General features: G+C 44.5%; 1 protein-coding gene across 1 annotated transcript in view; it reads left to right on the plus strand.

The window, feature by feature from the left end:
* The window catches only part of PELI2 (pellino E3 ubiquitin protein ligase family member 2), a 55731-nt gene that overhangs the window by 8967 nt on the left and 31982 nt on the right, over window positions 1–14782 (plus strand).

Below are 14782 nucleotides of genomic sequence, written 5' to 3' on the forward strand. Positions count from 1 at the left end.
CTCAGAGCATGAACTTTTCCAACACAGGCGCGTTTTACAAGCAAGGCTCCTGCTGCTATATTGTGCAGTCGCTCAAGTGCAAGGCATGATTCGCTGCTTCCAGATCAGGAGGCGGGAGAATCAGTGCCTCCTTTGCATATGAAATTTTTTGCTTTTTAACTCTTTCTTAACTTTTAAAAGGCGAAAAATTCCTTATGCAAAGGAGGCCCCGAGTTCTCTGGCCTCCTCCTATAGTTAACACTGAGAGCAGACACCAAGCCACTGTGACTTGAAATCTGGTAGCAACTATCCTGGCTTTAATTATTTTTAAAAAATTCTTTAAAATTCTTTCCTTTCCCTCAGGCGACTGATGAGGCCCCGCCTCCCCTGCCTCTAGTGACTGCACGTCCCTGGCATTCTTTTGGACAGACAAGTTGAATTGTCTGAGAAGAAAGATTTGTGTGATTAGAAAGGATTAATGTGGTTTACAATTTGCGTGGTTAGAAAGGTACACTTTAAAAAAAAATTAGATTGTACATATGTAAGTACTGGAAATACATAGTGGCTATATCTTGATTTTTTAAAAATTATGGTTGATGAATTATGTCATAATTAAGATAATACTAAATCTATGATTTAAAGATAGCATTAACTTGAGTTTATAAAATGTGATTTATTTGGTTTTGGCTTAATATTTTTTTATTTATTAAACTTGTTTGCTGCCCATCTCACCATGAGGTGATTGGTGGTATTTTGTGAATCAAGCTTGTGCGAGTTATAAATTATGATGTAAGAGATGACCAGGCTAAGGGTAAGGGAATGGGTCAAGCGTGTCACTAGTCTTGAGTCCCTTCGTGGACACGAGATCTACGTCTGTTACACCTTGAATTCCATTGACTCTTATCTATCACCAATTTGCTTTGACCGTTAGTAGTTCATATTCTTGTAGAAAGCGTTAGCATGTATTAAACTGATATTCGTTTGGACAGCCTTGGCTCCTGATTTCTTGTGCCTGACATATGAGTTATAAATTATAGTTATAAATTATAGTTTTTCACTTAGCATTTTATGCCAACCCAGTCATTTGTGGTTTTATACTACAAACAATAGTTAAACTGGAACTATAATATATAAACTTTGTCACAATTTCAGTAAGGAGACAATGAGAAAAAACCCTCGTCCTTGTTCTGGCAGTCACATCAACTACATTATCACGACTACATTAAAATGTTAGTTTAGGATTGGGTATGTATTCTATAGGGAATGGTAAAGAACAGGTTAAAAGAAAAGGATTGAAATTTGAGAATGGAGCAACACAGTCAAAGAATACCAATTACTTGGACTGTAAAATCTAGAATCAGATGAATTTCATCCTAGGGTAGTGAGGGAATTTGCTGATATTGAAGAACATATGAAGTGCTAATCACATATGGACTGGCATTTTTTTTTGGGGGGGGGGGATGCTTATGGAATAATGATGTTTGTACAATTTATATGAAATATATTTCAATCCTGATCCTTACCCACAAACATGATTTACTGTACTATATAAATGCCAACCAATAGCTTATCTCTGGTATAAATCAATATTTAAAATAGACTATATTCCCATTTGGTACATTGTAAAACAGCTAAAGTACTGACAATGGCCTTCTGCCCTGAAATTGTTTCATCCTGTGGGTATATTTAAATATTTAGATAATGCACACTTTGCAGACTGCTCAACAACTCAATAGCCATTACCCATGTTCTACCCTCTTGAAATAATTGATTTTTCACAGAGGCTGCAGTATATTAAAGGAATACTTGAGAAGCTTATCCTTTGGATGGATTTTGCCCCTGGCATAATATTTGATGCAAAGCCAATGTACTCCAAGATAATTTAAAATTTGTAAAGTTTGTTTTCTATATTCTGTAATACATAGGAAATGGCCGTGTTTTATTTGTACCAGGATGCTCCTGTCAATTAGATATGTGTTCTACCTTGAGTTGTTTATATAAAAAAATAAAAGCTGGATAAAAAAAAAAATCTACACCCCCCCCCCCAAATAAAACAAAGCTGTCAGTACAAGAATTATAATGTAGCTCTAGTCTCCCGAAAAAACCAAAATCCTTCAGTGGTAACAGTTGTGAAATATTTAGAAGAGTACATAAATCTATGATATGACACAATACCACAGTACCATCAGAGATTCATTTAAATCTTAATGCAGTTGTATGTAAAAGTTTAGGTAGCTATTAAATTGTACAATATGCTTTAGCGAATCTTTACTTGAACAGAAGCTGACTCTATCTGCGTATGGTTAAACAGGATATCTTTCTGCTTATTAGAATCATGGGGCTGGAAGGAATCTTAGAGGCCTTCTAGTCCAACCCTCTGCTATTTAAGTACAATTATTTTCAGATTGAAAACAAAACAGTTAATATGACAGATGCAGAAATGTGTACATTCTTTAGACCGTACCTTATAGCCCCTACTGTGACAGTAAAGATTAGCAAAAATTTTCAAAATTACAAATAATCATGGTTGATTTGGAGATATATTTAGATTGTTGTCTTGCTGAAATACATAACCTAAGAATGTGGTGGGCTATCTATAGTGTGAAAGAATAGTGTATTGGGTAATATAATAAGAAATACATGTTTGGTCTGCTCTGTGCCTCCAGGAAAAAACCTAAGAGTTTTGAGACAGATAATCCCTATAAAGAGAATAAAATGCAGGTGTATGATACATCTCATTGCAGTTATGATTTCAGAATATCATCCATTTTGCTTATATCTAAATTTTTAATTGCAGCAATGAGTTATAAACATTATGGCTCATTACTTTTTAACTCTTACAGTACTACAATTGTAAATATCCCCTTGACATCTTTGATTGGCCTTTATGAGGCAATTAGATTTGAAAATGTTTTTAATAATGAGCACTTCTCCCCTTATTTTTGCCATTTTGAAAAAGAAGTTGCCTCTCTTCTCTCCATGGTGCAGTTCTTGTCTGGGATGGAGTGGTGGGAGGCAGTCTTGGTAGCTTTCTCTTTCTGTAGTTGGGTAACTCAAAGTCATAAAATGATTGTTGTTTTCCTAATAGATGGGTATCAGAGGAGAAACATTTTATATTGCCGTAAATATAAAAGATTTGGTACATAATGTTCATGGATGAAATTGTTGTTGGTTGTAAAATTGTATCTCTAATTGTCTATAAAAGGTTTGACAGACCACAGTCATTCTGCACAGATATAATGCATATTTCAGAAAATAAATAATTATTTTTTTCTTATTGCCATCTGTTCTACTCCGTTCAAAGGAAGTTCAATTCAAATCTGTTTTGAAAAAGTAACCCTGAATTCATTGGGACTTATTCCTAGGTAGGTTTTTTTTTTTTTTGCATTATATGTTGTTTGGAAGTGTGGACAGTCCCTAACTTGCTTTTATTCATTCTGCTTTACTTTCTTTGAACAGTATTCTACCTTGATGTACTTTTACCAGGACATGAATGTGAAATGAGAATGTTTAATATTATTTTAGTAGTTTAATGCTTTTGAACTGTGACTTAAATTTTTGGAAGAGATCTAAGAATGAACAAGCATATTTTTGCCTCTAAGAAGAATGTGACAGTGCTGTTCTTGCACACTTTTCACTTGAGGAATCTTAAAGATGTTTTGTAGCCCTGAGGCAGAAAGGAAATGTCTAGAGAGAGATTTGGTTTTGCTGAAATTTGCAGTTGGTCCTGCCCCTCCCAAAAACATAAATGAAGGGCAAGCACAATTAAATAACATGATGGGTAGGGTAATGTTGTTAATATGTTTAACGTCTTGTTTCTCCTAGGCGCTGCTTGGAGTGTCCAAGCACGGGGTTAACTTCAGCTTGCTGCCCAAGGAACTGAGTTTTAAAATTGTAGCTCCGCCTCTTGGTTGCCTCAGAGGCTCAGTTTCAAAAAACTCAGTTGCCCTACAGGACATGTTTTCTGGGGCTCCAGTACTTGGGAAACAAGCTGGACCCAGTCCCTTTAGTGTAGTTTTTATTGTAGCTTCCTTTTTAATTTCCTTCAGTTTTTTAATCCTTTAGATAGTGCAGGTAGCTTTTAAATCCCTAGCTATTGCCTCCGTTCGTTTCTGTTTGCCTCCAAATCGTGCGGACAGGCTGCCTGGAGCGCTCCTAGCCAAATGCTAGTTTGAGCTGCTCTTCAAGTCGGGGCTCGCGTTGGCGACCATCTGCGAGTGCGAGAGGTGAGTTAAACAGCTGATATTCCCCTCGCGAGGAGCACTAGGCTCCTCATAGCCCCGGTGCCACTCCCGGTGCACGCGCGTGAACGGCCCCATTTTGGACGGTTAATTTTGGCGCACTTTTGTTCCCAAGCCTCTAGCTTCGCTGCGCAGCCTGTCCCACTAAGCAGATCGCCGTGGAGGGCTGCCATAAGCACAGGAACTTGCTCTGGGTGGCCAGGCAGGCACTATCCCTGCTACTCCTTCTCCAGCGGCCGCAGGGAACCTTGGCCAGTCAAGCCAACCTACCTGCTCTGGCGCGGATCAGCGGGCGCTTGGCTACCTCCCCCAGCCAGCTCCAATCAGCCTCTCCTCACTAGAGCGCACGGGCCCAGTACCAACGGAGGCCCAGCGCCTGGCCTAGAACCATCCTCCTTCAGGCCTGTACAATCTACCCACCAATGCCATAGAGAAGCAGAGAAGCCCTCATGGCAACATCGGAGAGAGGCAAGAGGAGAGCCAGACCGGGCCCACTCCCAGTAAATGCAGTTGGTCCAATCCTGTGGCCAAGGGTAATGGGGTGGGTGCCCCCTCCAAAGGGAAACAGCCCAAACCTGGAATGACCTCTAATGCTGAGGAAAAGATGGCTGTGAGATGCCAGAAGGCCCTGGAAAAACAATTCCAGAGGGCTTAGGCCACACAGCACAAAGCTTCCGTGGGCTCCAGTTCTAATGAAGCAGGGGTGAGTCTTCCCTGATCATTCCCCAGCAGGGGGTTTCTTCTTCAGGCCCATTTAATGAGGATTTTGGGTTTCCCCCCAATCCATCCAGGGCTTCTCTGGGATCCGCAGTCCACTCGATGGCTGAGGACTCCATTGAGGATATGGATTCTGGGGCTGAGGAGGAATCCTTGGCTCCTTCTGAGTTAGAACCTCCCCCTCCCCAAGGTCAGGATGTCCTATTATCCAAGGCCATGGAGGATGTAGTGGCTCGTGCCATATCTGATAGCATGCAACAGCTGGCAGCCAAACTGCCCGTTGTAGTGACCATCCCTAATGCGAGTTACATAGTCAAGCCAAAGGCCCCTGCAGCTAGGGAGGCCTCTCCAACACCCATGGGGATCAGTGAGGTCTCTGACTTAGAGGAGGCCGAGATAGATGCTCCGGTTCTCTCTGATGATGAGAACCCCACCCCTGAGCAGGCCACTGGGTCTGGGCTTTTCAATCCCGCCATGTTCAGGGCCATTCTCACCAAGGCTCGGGCAGTGGGGCCCCCAAATGGATCTTCCAGCTCCAGCAGCCAAAACCCCTTCAGATCAGGGCACCAGCGAGACCGTTGGACCCCAGGACCCGGGCACAGACTTGTTTAACGATGTGCCTCCGCCTTGGACTTAGTCCCAGCCCCCCAGCTGTTCATTGACATTATTCAACGGCAATGGGCCCAACCAGGATCCATGGCGAACCCTAGTGGGACAGACAGGAAGCTCTATACTATGGAGGCTCCCCTGGAGGAGCTATTGAAGCTCCCCCAAGTGGATGATCCTATTGTGTCTCCTACTTCTCCGTCTTCTCTTCCTGTGGATTTGCTGGAAAGTCTTAAAGCTGAGGACAAGAGAGCAGAGTCAGCAGCTCACAAGACCCACCTGGCTACTGCCTGGGCCATGCGGGCTTCTTCGTCCTCTTCCTATTTCGGCAGGGCAGCCCTGTTCTGGCTTCGAAAGTTGCTGGCAGGGCTTCCAGCGGGAGACACTAGAGCCAGGCAGGACGTCAATAAGATAATTGCGGCCGTGGAGTACTCCGCTGATGCCTCACTAGCGGCCACGAAGCTTTCCTCCAGGGCCCTGGCTTCTAATGTCACCTTGAGGCGCCTACTGTGGCTTCACCACTGGCAGGCAGATATGAAGGTGAAGTGGAAGGTGGCTTCCGCTACCTTCAAAGGGGGGGAACTCTTTGGGGAGGCCTTGGACCCATTCCTAATAGAGTCCAAGGATAAACGCAAGGTACTCCCCGCGATTACCAAGAAACAGGAGCGTAAGAGTCAGTCTTTTCATAGGAATTCCTTTCGGAATACCGAGCCTTCTACCTCCTCCGGAAGTCCCAGTTGCTCCTATGTTCCGCCCCAGGACTGTTCCCAAGACAGGTCCTCGTTTAGGGACAGGGGCAGGCAGCAAGGGAACCGCAAGCAATTCCAAGGAGGTTACTCTAACAGATCCTTTTGGAAGTCCAAGTGACCCTCACAGAGCTCCCCCCATAGGCAGCCATCTCCAACTCTGCCGCCCAGTGGGAGGAGACCATGACAGACAGTTGGGTCCGGAACACGGACCCTGGAGTTCCTGTCCCTTCCCCCAACAACCTTTATCCGCTGCCCCATCCCCAGGTCCGCCCACAAACTCCAACTTATGAGGACGGAGATAGACCATCTCCTGGAGATAGCGGCCATAGAGGAGGTCCCCAGGAGTCAGGAAGGCAGGGGGTTCTATTCCATCCTGTTTCTGGTCCCCAAGTCATCAGGGGGGAGGGTGATTATGGACCTCAAGAAACTCAACAAACATCTGGCGTACAAGCGCTTCAAGATGCAGTCCCTTCAGACCATTCTGGGCTGCGTCAGACAAGGCGATCTGCTGACTTCGATTGACCTGAAGGAAGCGAACCTGCATGTTTTGATACACCCGGCGCACCACAAGTTCTTGAGGTTCCAGTAATTGTCACTTCCAATACAGAGCCCTCCCCTTCGGCCTCTCGTTGGCCCCGCGGAGATTCACCAAGCTGCTGGCCACCGTTGCTGCGCATCTCTGGTCCCTTCCCATGAGACTAGAATGCTACCTGGACGACATCCTCATCTACTCGTCGTCCAGGGGGCAGGCCCAGAATGACTTGGACACCACCATCAGAGTCCTGCGGCTCCACGGGTTCTCGGTTAACCTCGCCAAAAGTCACCTGACCCCGACCTGCAGAATCCAGCATCTCGGCATGGTCAGCGACTCTGGGGACTGCAAAGTCTTCCTCACGCAGGAGAGAGTGGACAGCATCAGGACCCTGGTGAGGGGCATTCGCTTGGCCGGGTCAGCGTCGATCATCTCCCTCTCCCAGCTGAGGAAGCTGGTGTCGTGCATTTCGGTGGTCCCGTGGGCATGGTTGCATACGTGAGAGCTCCAGTGGTTCCTGCTTCCTCTACAGAGACACAAGGCCAGCAACTCCAGACGGGTGATTCGGGTCCCTCCGAAGGTCCTCCGTTCTCTCAGATGGTGGCAGTCAGAGGCCATTCTGAAGGGCAGTTGCTTCAGGGAACCGGTGCGCCTGATCATAACTACAGACACCAGCCTCTTTAGCTGGGGTGCTCACCTAAAGACTCTGGTGATCCAGGGCAGATGGTTGCAGGCGGAGCTCGGCCACAACATCAATTGGCTAGAGCTTTGGACAGCGAGGCTAGCCTTGCGCCATTTCCACAATCAGGTCAGGGGCCGCGATGTACTGATTTTGACAGACAACATCGTCGCCAAAGCCTACATCAATCATCAGGGTGGCACGCGGTCCTTGGCTCTAATGTCAGAAGCAGAGGCTCTGGGTTGCTGGGCGGAGAGACATCTGGCCTCAATACGGGCGGATCACATTTCTGGCGTGAACAACATAACAGCGGACTGGTTAAACAGAACCACCATCCAAAACTCGGAGTGGCGTCTCCACCCGAGGCTATTCTGCCAGCTGTCCCGGAGGTTCGGCCCACCAGTGGTCGACCTGTTCACCTCACCGACCAACACACACCTTCCCCGGTATTTCACCAGGTTCCATTGCCTCGGGGCAGAAGGCATGGGCGATCTTCGGTCCTGCTGGCCTCCAGATCGACTGTATGCCTTCCCTCCTCTTCCACTGATTCCTCTGGTCATGCGAAAAATCCTGGAGGAGGGAGCGGAGGTGTTGCTTTTGGCTCCTCACTGGCCGAGGAGGACTTGGTTCGCTGACCTGGTCAGCTTGTCGGTGTCCCGACCATGGCACATACCTCAGGAGCAAATTTCCCTTAGCCAGGGGACCGTTCAACATCCGGAGCCCCAGTGGCTGCAGTTGGCCATCTGGCACTTGAAGCCACTGGGTGAGATCATTCGACGGCACGGGATCAAATACCATCAATATGCAGACGATACTCAGCTGTATCTGTCCGCCCCGTGCCAACTCAGTGAGGCGGTTGACATGATGTGCCAGTGCCTGGAGGCTGTCAGGGTCTGGATGGGGGTTAACAAGCTTGTACTCAATCCAGACAAGACCGAGTGGCTGTTGTGTTTTCCTCCCAAGAATTTGGCCATTATTCCATCACTCAGGCTGGAGGGTGAAAATTTACGCCCCTCAGACAGGGCGCGCAACTTGGGAGTCCTCCTGGATCCACAGCTGACTTTAGAATATCACCTGTCGGCTGTGACCAGGGGGACATTTGCCCAGGTTCGCCTGGTGCACCAGTTGCGCCCTTACCTGAACCGGGAGGCACTTGCAACAGTCACTCACGCCCTCGTGACATCAAGACTGGACTACTGCAATGCGCTCTACATGGGGCAGCCTTTGAAGAGTATTTGGAGACTTCAACTCGTCCAGTATGCAGCTGCGCGAGCGATTGTGGGTGCACCTTGGTACACCCACGTTACACCTATCCTCCGCGAGCTGCACTGGCTACCGATCGGTCTCCGGATACGCTTCAAAGTGCTAGTCATAACTTATAAAGCCCTTCATGGTATTGGACCTGGGTACTTGAGAGACCGCCTGCTGCCAATTACCTCCCAAAGACCCGTCAGATCACACAGGGTCGCCTCCTCCGGGTTTCGTCCACCAGCCAATGCCATCTGGCTACTATCCGGGGGAGGGCCTTCTCTGTAGCAGCTCCAGCCCTTTGGAATGAACTCCCCGCGGAGATCCGGACCCTCACCTCTCTCCAGGCCTTCCGGAAAGCCGTCAAAACCTGGCTGTGCCGGCAGGCCTGGGGTTGATGAGTTCCCCTCCCCTCTCGACTGGTATGGCTGTGTGATTTTCGTGTATTTTAATTATGTGTACTGTTGTTTATGTTCCCTTTCCCCTTTGAGTTGTTCGCCGCCCTGAGTCCCTCCTGGAGAAGGGCGGCATACAAATAAACCAAAACTAAACTAAACTAAATAAATCTTATTTCAATGTTACTAGATCCCTAACAGCATTGGCCTAAATAACTCAATTTATGTCTTATAACTTCAAAGGGATAACTATCTTGAATGAGAGTTCTTTCTGTTTTACACAAGAGGCGTAATAAAAGTAATCAAACGAGACAGATGCACAAATCCTCATAACTGAGTGCCTGGGAGAACAAACAGGTCTTCAAAGCCTTATGAGAGGCAGGCAGGATTAGGGCCATCTGAATCTCAGGGGTAATACTATTCCATAGGAAGGTGCATCAATAGAGAAAACTCATCTCCTGGCTTTCATAAGATTTTTTTTTAAGAGACAGGACCTGGGCCATGCTAGCATTGTCTGATCTTATTGAACAGACAGAGATAATTACATAGGACATGATCTGATATAGCTAGAGTTCCTACTTGCTACGGTAACCTGTTCAACTAAGATACCAGGAAATGTGAAACTGAACATAAAAGTACATTTTTATCCTAAAAAAAATTATTAGTTACTATACAACTACTTAACTTCTGATGTTCAAGCTTGCAATATTTTCCATTCTGTACTAGAATTGGATTTAGAAGGAGCAATTTTGTGATTTAATAAAGGATTGACAATTTGATTAAATCTTCAGCCATAATTTTACAATATATAGCCAAACTAAAACTATGACTGCTACGTGAGTGATGCCATGGATGCCTGGATGTTTCAGTGCCTGGAGGCTGTAATCTGGATGAAATGCAGGGGACGTTGACTCAACCTAAGGAAAACAGGATAGCTTTGGGTATTTGAGTCTTCTGGTGATAAGTTCTTTTCACCACTAGTCCCTGATAAGGTGACACTGCCCCAGATAGGCCCCATGTGTAATCTGGAGAACTCACAGCTCCTGCTAGAAAGAGCAGGTAGCAGTAATGGCCAGGAGGGTCTTTGAATATCTTAGAGCCGGGATGGCGAACCTATGGCACACGTGCCACAGGTGGCATGCGGAGCCATTTGTTGGCATGCAAGGCGTTGCCCTGTCAGCTGGCCAGTGTGCATGCACGCACTGGCCAACAGAATTCAGTATTTTTAAAAGCCATTTTTCACCCTCCCAGACTTCCGGCTTGCTCGTAGGGTCGGTTTATGCCCTCCGGAGATTTCAGGGACCTTTTTAGTCCTCCGGAGGCTTCAGGGAAGCCTCCTGAAGGTTCCTGAAGCCTCCGGAGGGCCTCCGGGTAGGGGGAGGCTGTTTTCGGTGGCCAAAAAAAGCATGCAAAAATGGGGGGAGTGCCTCTCATGCGCACATGCGCACTGGGTGGGGTCGCGCATTGCATTATGGGTGTGGCATGCCCACACACGACCCCCCTGCGTTCCCCCCCTAATGGCACGCAAGCCAAAAAAGGTTCGCCATCGCTGTCTTAGAATGTTCCTGGATGGGGAGGCCTTGCTCATAGACACTCTCTTTTGGATTACTGCAGTGCGGTCTACATGGGGCTGCCCTTGAAAGAGCATTCAGAAGCTTCAACTGGTGCAGAATGTGACTGTGTAGTAAAGTGTGTCAGCTATTTGGCACATGTAACACCATTGCTTTGTGAACTGAATTGGTTATCAATGTGTTTCTGAGTGCAATTCAAGGTGCTAGTTTCTTTAAAGCCCTTCATGGTTTGTGAATGGGTTACCTTAGGAACCATCTTCTCCCAACCATTTCTACCCATCCAATTTGGTCAGGCGGGTTGGGCATGTCATCCTGTTAGATGAGGAATGTCGGCTGGTGGGAGTCAGAAGAAGTGCTCTCTGTCCTGTAGCTCTTGCCCCCTGATATATTCTCCCTTCAGGTATCAGGATGATCCTGACCCTGTCGCCTTTTGCTAGACTGCTTTAATTATTTAATGTTTTATGACATACACTGTCCAGAGTCACTTGTTGAGATGGGTGGTGATATGAATCAAATTTTTAAAAAATCCTTCCGAATCACTTGCTTTTTTTCTATCAAAAATGTGGAGCACTTTTTAATGAGTTATTATCCCTGTGTCTATCAGAATTTTCATTTGTGTATACTTGATCAACCTATCTCCTAGATGAGATGCTTTTGTGGAGAAATACGATTTTCCTATCCTTCACCTTTTGGTTGCCTTCACCTTCTGCTTCCCTTATCTTTGCCACAGATAATAGTTTTTTTTTCCCTTAGTGTATCATCTCTTCATTTCTCAAGCCCCAAATAATGTGTGGATTATTTGAGTTTAGTTCTGTGGATTATCAGTTTGAGGAATAGCCAAACTAATTTATTGTCCATAATACTCTACTCATACATATTAACTTTAAGACATTTGTATTCTTTCTCTATACTCAAGAGAAGCTTCTTTTCATTTCTTTGTACTTTAATCTGATATCAAATATTCTTACACTATTTTTCATGATCTTGCCTCACTTTGATACCACCCTCCTTCTTCAGCACACTGAACTCCTTTGTCTATTCTTAAGTCTAAGAACATTGAATTAACAATTGTTTTTGCCTAAAAAGTCAATTACTATTGCCTTTGTAATATTCAACACTAACCTTGATTTTTTTGCTTTCCATTTTACTTTCAGAATGAGTCTTCTTCACTTTCAGATAATGCAATAGTGTTGTCTGATTATCTCAAGTTGTTACTATTTTTTGTTCATTGTAGTGGTTCCTCAGGAGAAGAATATGATATTGTGGCATGTGCATTAGTGTCTTTCATATTCTAGCACGAACTTTACAACCAAAAGTCTTGCTATTGTCAATAAATCAATACATCACTTTCTTATGTCCTATTGCTCTTCCCATTAGCCAGTAATCCTGTTTCTTCCTTTGTGAATAACTGTTTCTTTGTATGGGTGGGGCATGATGTGTGTTTAAGTGTGCATACAAAATTTATTTCAAGACTGAATATGGAATTTTATTCTGCAGCTAGGTTAACATTTAGTTATTATAGTAGGATTTTAAGTGTAACTATTAACCTTGGAATAAATTGTTATAATCTGTTAGGACAAACTGTTCTTTGAATAGTGAAACCATTATTGTTTGAAAAGGTCCAGTGCTATAAAAAAGATCAAAGCTGTTCTTTGTTAAGAAGTAATTAAGCTCTCTCTCTCTCTAAATATGGAGAATGGCAAATGTCCAATGTTATTATCAGAGGTTCTCCATCAAACTCACCAGTCAGAGCAGGGTTGTCAAACTCATGGCCCGATACGTCACGCACTGGGCCTCACCCACGCCCAGTTTAGCGATGGGGAAAAAGGTTGCGATACATCACTTGCCCTGACTATGCAAGTTTTACACCCCTGAGTCAGAGGATGACATGAACTTTAGCATGCACATAGAAAATTATTCACTACATCTTATTCTATTAAGAGATAAGCACCGATACTTCACCACCGTGTCTGGTTGTATTGTAGGTTAGATTATATGCAACTCAGGATTAAACTATTGAGTCCTTGGGAAGAAACAATACCTTAAATAAGGAATCAAGAAGAAGGAAGCTACACTTCCACCAAAACAGGATAAGCAATCCTTACTTTCACTCATACTGAAGTAGTCTCCAAGGAAACAACCAAGCTCAAAGAGCAAGAAGAACCCAACAAAAAATTATTCAGCAGCAAGTTTAATCACCTCCTCTGAAGAATCCCAGCAATGGAAATGGTTGGCTATTGTCTTCTTTCAGGATGGAGTCTGTAGCCTTGAGATTTTCTGCTAAGGATTAACAGTCTGATCCAGCTTTGATTGTCTGATTCCTACAAGCAAAGTCGGATGAGGAAGCCAGCATGAGGTCACAGAGGATGACTACATGATGTCCTTGCTTATTGGCTGCAATGATTCGCACAATGACAGCAACTGGAAGTGCTGGAGTTATTGTGCTTTACATCTCTTAGCAATGGAAAATCCAATCCCAATTACTGCCACTAAGTGAGGACTACCGGTAACAAATTTGAAAATCCAATTCAATTAGAAAATACAATTTAAATACAAATATTTCTTAATTCATTCTGCTTTGACCACTTAATAACTCTGGGCTATGCCTTCTAAGAATCAGGATAAATGTCCTGACTTGAGACTTGTTTAGATTTCTATCAAAGGATTTGATGCTAGAAGCAAAGGAGAGACACTGTTTTGTACTTTTGGGAGCGTAATGCTGCATATGCTTTGTTATCAACAACAGAGATGATACATAGATGATAGAATTTCATCATGGATTATTTTCTTGGTAGAGCTTTATGTTGGCTTTTTGAAAGAATCACATGTACTGGCAAGGATATGCCGTATACAGTTCAATTATTTTCTCAGAGGATTTCCCTAAAATCCAATCAGTTGAAGAATATAATCTACCCTCCTAATTTTAATTATTTATGAAGGCACAAGTATATCTAAAGCATTCAAATCTCTTTTGTTCCTAGTAGACCTTTAAGTCTATGCCAGCCAGACTGACTTTCAGTACACAGAATGCAAATTAAATAGAAGTTCTGAGCCAGGATCTCTAAAAATATCAATCAAAACACAAGGCACCAAAACATAGTGTCTAGACATCCATCTCTGAAATCCTTCAATAATAATTAATAAACGCTCATTGATCATCACCAAGAAGGAAGCATTTTGTAATGCTGAGTTCAGAATATCTGTAGGCCACAGGCATTGCATATCTGTCACAAACATGCACATACAATTGTGGTAGATAATTTTACTTTTTTGTTCTTATGCAACTCTTTAACTGAAGTTTACAGTATGTGAACTCACAGTTCTCACAAAATTTACAGCTTATGTTTACTCATGCCTTGGTCATTTCCTCATTGGATTATTACAATATATCCATATGAGGCAGTCCTTAAAGACTATCTGGAAATTGCATCTGGTTCTAAATATTGCAGTGCCTACACCTCTGGGCAGTCCACAGTTTACTTATATTACATTGCTGCTGCAAGAACGGTCAATCAATCAGAATAGAGTTGGAAGGAATCTTGGAAGTCTTCTAGTCCAACCCTCTGCTCAAGCAGGAGACCCTATACCCATGATGGCGAACATATGGCATGTGTACCACAGGTGGCATGCAGCGCCCTCTCTCTGGGAAAGCGAACCATCCCCTAGTTCAGCTTCACTGCTCATGCACGTGTGCCTCCTGCCATCCAACTGGTCATCAGGTCTCTGCTGCGCATGCACAGGGAGTATGTGTGGGGCCATGTACGCATTGCATTTTGGGGGTTTGGGCGCAGGTACTCACGCTTTGAGCTCTCACTCTGGAAAAGGTTAGCCATCACTGCTCTATACAATGTGAGAGAAATGGCTATCTAGTCTCTTCGTAAAAACCTCTAGTTATGAAGCATCCACAACTCTGAAGGCAAGCTGTTCCACTGGTTAATTGTCCTCGCTGTTAGGAAGTTTTTCCTTAATTCCAGGTTGCGTCTCTCCTTGGTTTGTTTCCATACATGGTTTCTTGTCTTGCTTTCTGGTGCTTTGGAAAATAAATTGAACCCCTCTTCTTTCTGA

This window comes from Thamnophis elegans, chromosome 1 (assembly GCF_009769535.1).
Source record: "Thamnophis elegans isolate rThaEle1 chromosome 1, rThaEle1.pri, whole genome shotgun sequence".
Classification (NCBI taxonomy): domain Eukaryota; kingdom Metazoa; phylum Chordata; class Lepidosauria; order Squamata; family Colubridae; genus Thamnophis; species Thamnophis elegans.